The sequence below is a fragment of the Triticum aestivum genome, chromosome 3D, assembly GCF_018294505.1.
Source record: "Triticum aestivum cultivar Chinese Spring chromosome 3D, IWGSC CS RefSeq v2.1, whole genome shotgun sequence".
Lineage (NCBI taxonomy): Eukaryota > Viridiplantae > Streptophyta > Magnoliopsida > Poales > Poaceae > Triticum > Triticum aestivum.
In genome coordinates, this window is record NC_057802.1 from 339,911,526 (window position 1) to 339,920,691 (window position 9,166).

The following is a 9,166-nucleotide window of genomic DNA, read 5'->3' on the forward strand; positions in this document are numbered from 1 at the left end:
GCAAATTCACTGAAGTTTTCCGTCATTTGACCCGCAAAAATGAAATCGGTTTCGTAAACCTGCGGGGTTTTCTCGAAATCTTTTTTACTGTTTTTCCTTACAATCTTTTTCTGAGAGAACTTTATTTCCTCTGTCTTAGCACGGCTGGTTTCCAGTGTTAGAAGAGAGAGAGAGGGATTGTTGCGTAATATCATGGATGTATTATTGAGCATCGAGGGCGAGTATATATATTGAGTACAAGACTTGGAGGGCAAGACGCCTCTCCTGGAGATAAGGTAGGAGACAGATTACAAATCCTAGACTACCAAATATATGTATCCCAAATATATCTCTAACATCCCCCCGCAGTCGTAGCGGTAGTGTTGCGAACAACAGGAGGCGGACGGTCAGACTGGAGAGAATAACAGCCGATAAGCTGACATCCCCCCGCAGTCGTAGCAGGAGCGTCGTGGACGGTGTCGCGTCGCAGAGACGTTGACTGTAGAGGAAGCCGACGAGTTGCTCAAGTAGATGATAACCCTTTGTGCCGATGTCGATGTAGCCGAGAGCGTAGGGTGGTGTAGCCGTAGTCGAGGTAGCCGTGCGAAGAACGCCGTGGTCGATGTCGAGTCGGGGTAGCCGGTGTCGAGGGAGTCGCCGTGGAGCCATGGGCGTAAGGAGGTGCCGAATTAGTCATGGGCGCAGTGGTGTCGAAGAAGTGGTGCGCCAGGAAGGAGAATGGTGTTGACGACGCGTCGTGCCGGGTTTGCCAAGCCCGGGAACACATCATGGACGAAGGCACGCATCGGTGTTGCCAGCACCGGGCATGCGTAGACAGACGAAGTCGAAGTTGGCGAAGCGCCGCACCAGGCTTGCCAGGCCAGGGGACACGTCGTGTACGAAGGCACACATCGGTGTTGCCAGCACCGGGCATGCATAGAGGAGGGACCTGCACGAGCTGTACGCCATGTCAGAGAAGTCGGAGGGGCCAGCAAAGAAGGACTCGATGACAGTTGCGGCGCCAATTGATGCGGTGCCGATGTCGCCTGCGGTTGTCGGAGTAGACGGAGTGGTCGGTGTAGATGACGGCGACACCGGCGACGGGCTGGTACTTGGACGAAGACGAAGGGGGTGGACGGGCGACGGTGGCGGCTACGGGGGTAGCGGCGGCGGCGGCGGCGGCCTGACGGTGGCGGCGGCGGCTAGGTTAGGAGCCGGTGGCGGTGCTCGAAGTAGGCGAGGAACCCAATAGCGCGACGAAGACCGGCGCGGACGGTGGCGTTCCCGAGCCAAGGGAGGCGGCGCGGCGCATACCACAGGAAGTCGACGCGCGCGGACGGCGGAGTGGACCGCAGGCCGCGACGCTACGACCCAAAGGGGCGACGCAGTGGCGGCTGGCAGGTCGGGGCGACGACAGGAAGACCTCGGGGCGGCGGCGGGGACCGCGTTCCGCAGCGCTACAGCCCGAAGAGGCGGTAGCGGCGGCTCGCAGGTCCGTGCAACCGCGGGGGCGGCCTCGGGCGGCGGTGGTGACTGCATGCCGCGACGCTACAACCGGAAGAGGTGGAGTAGCGGCGGCTCGCAGGTCGGGGCAGGCGCGTGGAGAACCACTAGGCGGGAGCGATGGCCCGACGGGAGGCGCCGTGGACCACATGCCGCGGCGCGATAGCCCTAAGGGGCAACGCAGAGGCGGCGACGGCTACAGGGGTAGCCGGCGGGAGGATCTCGGGGCGACGACGTGGACAACGGGCCGCGACGCGACAGCCCGAAGGGGCGTCGGCGGGAGCGGCGCGCGGGTCGGGGCAGCCGACGGGAAGACTTCGGGCGGCGACGCAACGGTCCGAAGGGACGACGCCACGGCAACCTGTGGCTCGATCGGCGGTAGGCGCGTGCTTGGGGACGGGCTTGGCGAAAACAGGCGCGTGATCGGTTGATCAGACCGACGCCGACGCTGTACGCGCCATGGCGGGGACGACGCACAGATCGGAGTCGATGGCGACATTGTCGGTGATGTCCCGGGCGATGACGACGAAGACCGGCAATGGAGACTGCGCGGGCGCGTGGCCGAAAGCGACGCACGACTGCGTCCCTTGGGCAGCGCGTCCAGCCTTGCCGCGTGGTTGATGATGAAGCGGCCGGTGTAGTCGACGCCGATGTCGGAGTAGAGGCGCGGGGGTCGACGGCGGCGGTGGACGACACGAACCGATCAAGCATAGATCGGAAAACCAAAAAGAAAACACGGATCAAAATGAGCGGCGAGAGAGCGAAAAAAACCCGGAGCAAGGGCTCAGGAAAAAGACTTTTCAGGGCAGCCAATCAACATGACCGGCGGACGAACTCTAGGTACGGGCTGTGCGGCCCCCGGTGACGGTCATGAAGGCCGACCATCCCGGGGCGGCGCGGAGCTGAAGCAGCGGGCGGCGGCTAGGGTTGGATCGATTAGGCTGATACCATGCTAGAAGGTGGAGAGAGGAATTGTTGCGGAATATGATGGTTGTATTATTGAGCCTCGAGGGAGAGTATATATTGAGGACAAGACTTGGAGGGCAAGACGCCTCTCCCGAAGATAAGGTAGGAGACAGATTACAAATTCTAGACTATCAAATATATGTATCCCAAATATATCTCTTGGCATATGTATTGTTATGGCGGCTGTGGTGGTGCACGGGCAATCTGATCTCGCCTGTTTGATACTGATGTGGACGCACATGATGTCGGCACGGATCAGGACTGATCTGATGCTTGATGGCAGCTTTTCGACTTTCAGTGGTTGTCGATACGGCGGTGGTTGGCTGAGTGCTGCTCTGATCCGCTCGACGGCCTTCTGAAGGCATGCCACCGTTGGTGGATGGTTGGGCGGCTACAGACGGCGATTTGACGCAGAGGGTATGGTTGCGCAGTGGCGTGGTGGATTCTAGTCCAGTGCATGTAGCTGCTAGGATCGTGGAAAGTGATGGGGATAACACATGATTGACTTTGATTTGGTGGTGCTTCTAGTACCTGGTCTCAAGCTCCGAGATGGAAATCCTAGGTCTAACCCAAGTTGGTTTTACCTGGCAATGTCGATGTTTTTTGCATCGTTACTTTGTTGAAGGCATTGCATGGATATGCTCGGACTTGCTTCTTCAGGGTGAAAACCTAGATTCTGATCGTTGGTGGTCGGATCCGGTGACGGTGGTGTTTGAGCATTGTTGCCTTGTTGAAGGCGTTGCTGTTGAAGAACTTTTTCATTGTCCTTGTGGTGTCAAGAGATGATTGGTGCGGATATGGTCGTCGATGTAGTTTGTCGGTCGTTGTTTTGATCATAGGTTTTTTTTACTCGCTTAGGCATAACTTTGGTCTTATATGACTTTGCTTTTTGCCGGCGTATTTTTTAGTGTGAGGGTGTTGATGTTGGCTGTGTGCATCCTAGCTATGCAGAGACCGGGTGTGTGCTCTTTATGTATGTATAGTATCTTCTTAATGCTTCATTTTGAGTCAATAAAATCTATCCTTTATAAAAAATCTCTAACATCCCGAAGCATGCAAAAAAACGTGCCTACCGATGGTCTCCAACCCCATGCCTTAAGGCCAACTCCACTCCGCGACCCCATCCTGTCCGCGCGCGTTCGTTTGGGGTAAAACGTACGAACCAGACGGCCCAGCGCGCGGGCGCAAACGGATTTTTGTCCGTTTTGTGTCCGCTTTCGACCCATCCCGGCCCAAGTTTACGCCGCTTTTGTGGTGAAACGGACAGCACGCGGACGCGCGGGCCGTCTGCGCGTGTTCTCCCCTGGCCCGCCCGTCGGTGGCACAGGGGCGCCTTTTTCTATCCGCCCCCTCCCTCCCTCCGGCTGCACGCCCTCCATTCTTCTCCACCCTTCCCCACTGTTCCCTCGCCGCCGCCGCCGCTGCTGCTGCCATTGTAGCTGTGCAGCTCGGACGCGCGCTCGCCCCGCCCCTTCCCCTCGGCGCCCCCGAGCTACCCAACCACGGCCACCTATTTTGCGCACCCGCCGGCCGGATTTGGACCGGATCCGGTCGGTCTTGAGCTCGCCCGGCTGTGGGAGGCCGCGCCACGCCATGGACTGACCGGACACCGGGCCGGAAGGCCATGGCAGGGCCGCAAGGCCACATGCAGGCAGTGGCTCCTCCTCTAGCCGCTCGGATCTACACCATCGGTGGTCCGCCGACAGATACACGAATGGCGGTCGGCCGGGCTCGGTGCTAGCCCAAAAGCTCATCGGCGCACCGTTGCCGCTCATTAAGTGCGACCATTGCGTAAAGAAGGTCGTGCGCCGCGTGTCTACAGCGCCGGAACATCCTGGATGGGTATTCATCAAGTGCTTAAACAATGGGGTATGTGCTTTTTTTAGCTTCGGTTTGTGCTCTAGATTTGACAAGTTGTGCTAACTTCAAATTTTGTTGTTTAGAATGGATGCAAGTTTTGGTATTGGGAAGAAGAGTACATCGATATATTGATAGAGCGCAATTTAGTAGATGTTCGTGCACTTTTAGCTAGCATAGAGGTTGTAGATGAGACAAGTGCACTTGTTGCTAGATTAGAGGCTAGACACGAGACTAGATGCGAGGAAGCAACCTCTACTTCTTTAGGCTCGAAGAAGAAGAAAGAAACACGCAAGATGGAGGCGGCTCCTTCGCAGATCAACAATGAATGCATCGAGAAGGCACTAATCCAACTTACAGAAGCAGTTATGGAAGTTGGATATCTTTTAAAATGTATTTTTATGGTTCTTGTTTTCTTTGGTCTTACTTTTCTAGTCAAAATTTGGTGATGTATTCTCATGTATCAAGAATGATTGATGAAAAAATTTTAAGGACTTGCATACAAAAAGTACGTGGACAGGATGCGGCCGGGATGCGTCCGCGCGTTGGGCGCACGGCCACCGCATCCCAAGACAAGCCCGGACACGACTCCATTGCCCTACCCAAACCGATAGAAATCGAACAAAACGGACGTCCGTTTGGGGTCACGCGGTGGAGTTGACCTAAAGCGTAGAGCAGGTCCGATGCTCCGATCAAGCAGTCAGTCCATGCATGAGCTCGTGGGTCGCCACCAGTTTGATCACGACAGGAGTAGCTCGATTCATGTGGTTTTGGCTGCAAAGAGGAGGGTGCGACGAGGCTGTGTGGAGAACATTGACAGGTCTTGAGGTCTGCATGGCGTAAGAGGCCGCAAAGCTAGTGCTCGTTGGTTGCTAATGGGAAGACCGGTTGAGGAGTCCCTGTCAAGCTCCGTCAGTGCCTCTGCCTGGAGAATTTTCCGTATCTATCTTCTGTCGCGCTAGGCTCTTCCTTTGCATGATCATTAGATACATACGGCGATGCGGAGGGTCAGTCGGTTACGTTTCTTGATGGAGCTATGAGTGAGCATTATGATGATCGGCTCTACTGAGGGAAGTGGTATAACTGTTTTTTTCCTTTTCTTTTTGTGTTCTCGAGATGGCGTGTATGTGGATGACAGAATTTTTTTTAGTTGGAGGATGACAGATGTTATCGTGCCTTGGCGTTAAGGTTGATCATTTTGCATATTCTTTTTTTTTTCAGGGTGAAAAGGAGTTTCATTACTCAAGATGGAGGAAGATCCTCCAAACAGAGTTGAGGTACATTAGCAGGGCCCGAACGAAGCCAAACTGCTGTCCGACAGCTTCTACACGACCAAATGAAGCTAATCTATGCCCGACAACATTTTGATGCCTGCTTACATGAGTAATCGAACACTCCCTTTCGCCAAGAAGCTCTTTGACTTCAGTGATCACCATCGCGTTCAGCGATCTGTCCTCCGTCTACGCACGGATAGACTCCACTGCAAGGAGGCAGTCTAGCTCCACATCGACCGGAAGCTGGGACCATTGCATGGTTCAGCCTGGAGCGGGCTCGAGCAGTTCTGCAGACTCCTACAGGCCGAGAAGATGATGTCCCCCTTGTCGTCCCGTAGCACCATGCCTGCCCCCGCTTCTCCCGATTCTTGACAGAAAGATCCATCCACATTCAGCTTCACTCTACCTTGGATGGGCGGCTGCCACCGAGGCCTTGGGGTCTGGTCACCATCAGCATGCGATAACGGCCTCTTTGGGCCTCCGACCAGCGGCATCTTCCCCTTAACGAGGTCGTCATTGGGGTGTGTTTTGATGGCCAGAATTGATCCCTCGTAGCTGAGGAGGAAGCGCGTCGAGGCATCGGTCGGGGGGGGGGGGGGGGGTTGTCATGCACAATCTCGTTCCTCACATGCCACGCATGTCGGATGTGGGGTTCCGGTAAACCCTTAAGGTTCGAACACTGGGGTGCGCGCGAAGTCTTTCCCTCCTACCGATCTACGCCCTAACTCACTAAGATCTCGCGGACGAACTCGACGAACTCGCAACACAGAAAGACACGAGATTTATACTGGTTCGGGCCACCGTTGTGGTGTAATACCCTACTCCAGTGTGGTGGTGGATGGATTGCCTCTTGGGCTAATGATGAACAGTACAGAGGGAAGAACAGCCTCCTGAGGTTGAGGTGTTCTTGCGCTTGGTGACTTAGCGGGTGAGAGCTGGATGAACTACTCCATCCCCCTACTGTGGTGGCTAGCTCTACTTATATAGACCCTGGTCCTATTCCCAAATATTGAGCGGGAAGGGAGCCAACAACGGCGGGCAAATTTGAAGGGGGACAGCTAGTACAAGCTATCCTGACAAAAGTGATCTTCGCCTGCGAAAGGCTCTGGTGGTGACGCCGTCTTGGGCTCCACGATGACCTCCGTCTTGCCGTCCTCCTGGTCTTGGTCTCGTTGCACCGACATAGCAACCTTTGCCTGATGCCTCGGTACTCTTCGCCTGCGCTAGCCTCCTTAGCACCAAAGAGGAAACAAAGGACGCTGCGCGCGCTGGCGTCCGCCTGGCGCCGATCGTCATGGCTCACATCACGAGAGCCTCGTGAGGTTTGCCCTGCCTTGATATCTCCGCTCCTCGTGAGCCTGCCTGACTAGGCCACTCCTGAGGAGGTCTTGCGTCGTCCGCCTCGCGAGGCTTGGCCCCTCGCGAGGGTCTTGGATGCCTTGTTGATGAAGATGGGCTGTACGGCCTGCTGACTTAGCCACGCCGTGGGCCGCAGGCAGGCAAGTCTGGGGACCCCCGTTCCCAGAACGCCGACAGTAGCGCCCGGGCTCAAGGTGCGCTCGGGCTTGGCTTCGTGGCGAAGCCAAGGGTCAAGTTCGGAGCGCCGCGGGCCCCAAAAGTCTGCGGCCTTGGTCGACGCGTGGCGGTTGATTGGACGTGGGCGTCTCCGCTTCCCCACGCTGCCTTGGCAACTGCTTGACCTGACAAAAGGCTGGCGCAGGCAGCACTTGCCTTCATTGCTTCCTCCTCGCCTCGCTCCTGATCCCCTTTCTTGCTCTCCGCCACCGCTACCTCCAGATCCGCTCCAATCTTATCCTGCATCCGCGATCTATGGCGCCGCGCAAGGTCAAGACTTCCACAGCACCGGCTTGGTATGAGCCGGCCCTTGAGGCGCCCACCGTCACGGAGAAGAGCCTCGCCTCCGTGCGCCTGCTGACGGCGGGCGAGAGCAATGAGTGGGGGGAGACCGAGCTCCGGCTTGCCTCCGACGTGCCGGAGCCCGAGGAAAGCACCTTCTTCCCCTTCTTCTCGAGCAGTGTCACCGTCGGGTTGGTTCCTCCCTTCTCTGATTTCTTCTATGAAGTTCTCGACCACTACGGGCTGCAGGCGTTGCATCTTCATCCAAACTCTGTCCTCCTCCTATCCATCTTCGCCTACTACTGTGAGGCGTACCTGGGCGTGATGCCGCCCGTGGCGCTACTGCGCCATTTCTTCTTCCTTCGTGTCAGCGAGGGTCACATCTCCGGATGCGCTAACTTCGTCACATCCGGCAAGGCCAACTCGATCTTGAGCACCGGGAAGAGGGCCGACAACATTCAATCCAAATGGGTCATGATGGACGCCAAGCGCGCCGACCCGCGTCTAGTGTTGCCTACAGCGGCGCCCTCTTCCAACGGGGGATGGCCCAAGGCGGAGCTCGCCGATGAGCGGGCATCGCTGGTGTTGGGCAGATGGTGACTGACTTGAAGCCGGGCAACGCGAGGGCGGCCAAGGTGACGGGGGTCATGCTCCTGAGGGAGTTCTTGACGCTGCGAGTAGCCCCGCTCCAGGCGCGTGCACGCCCCTTGTGGGAGCTTGAAGAGGAGGGAAACAAGACCCGCCTGAGGCAGGGGGCCCTGCCTGATGATGAATTGGCCGCTGTTCTGCGCCTCATAGTTGGGGACAACCAGGAGTACCCACCAAGCGCCTTCGCCCCCTTGTTCCAACGCAGGGACCGGGAGGAATTCGTCGCCTCCAGGCCGACTTTTGACGCGCGTGGGCTGGTGCCGCCGGCGCTCCTGGGAGCCCCTGCGGCACAGAAACTGGTGGAGGTGTCCTTCGACGAGTCCCGCGGGGAGGAGGAAGAGGAGGTGGACTCGGAGAAGACTCTCGAAGAGGTGGGGGAGACTTCCCCTTTGAGCAAGGCCGAGATCCTCCGCGCCCTTCCTGACGATGCCGAGGCCGACGCCCACCAGGAGGAGAGGGAGCAGCCCCTCATCCCGACGAGGGGTAGGTCGTCGCTGGTGGCTCGCGATGCTGCCTCCATCCTGACACCTCCTGGGGCTGGCTCCGGCTCTGCCTCCGCACCGCCTGGCGCCGCCGGAGCCCGAACGCTTGCTCCTCAGGTTCCGATGCTATCAGGCTTCAAGCTCCCCAAGCGGAAGTATGTTGCGGTGGATCAGTAAGTGCCTCGAGCTTCGCCTTGTCCCTGTTTGTACTCATCATTTCCTGATGCTCACCCTTGGTTGATCAGGCCGACATCTTCAGCGAAGAAGAGGAAGGAGGACACGGCTGCCGTGCCTCCCTCCGCAGAGAAAGGAGGCAGCAGCGTCCGCATCTCCCCAGCCCAGTCGCCCTCGCAGGGCCAAGAGGAACGTCGCCGCGTGGAATTAGCCCCCATGGCCCCACTGGCTCCGGAAGTGCCGGCGCCTGGCGCGGCTGATGAGGTCCCAGTTGCTCCGGAACCCGTGATCTCCCAAGCCCTGGTGACGATATCGCTTCCTCCCACTGCTGCACCTCTGCTCCCTGGTTCCTCCGCTCCCGCTGCTGTTCTGGAACGTGCTCTTTCGGAGATGACCCAGTTGCAGGCAGATCTCCTAGGCGCGGAC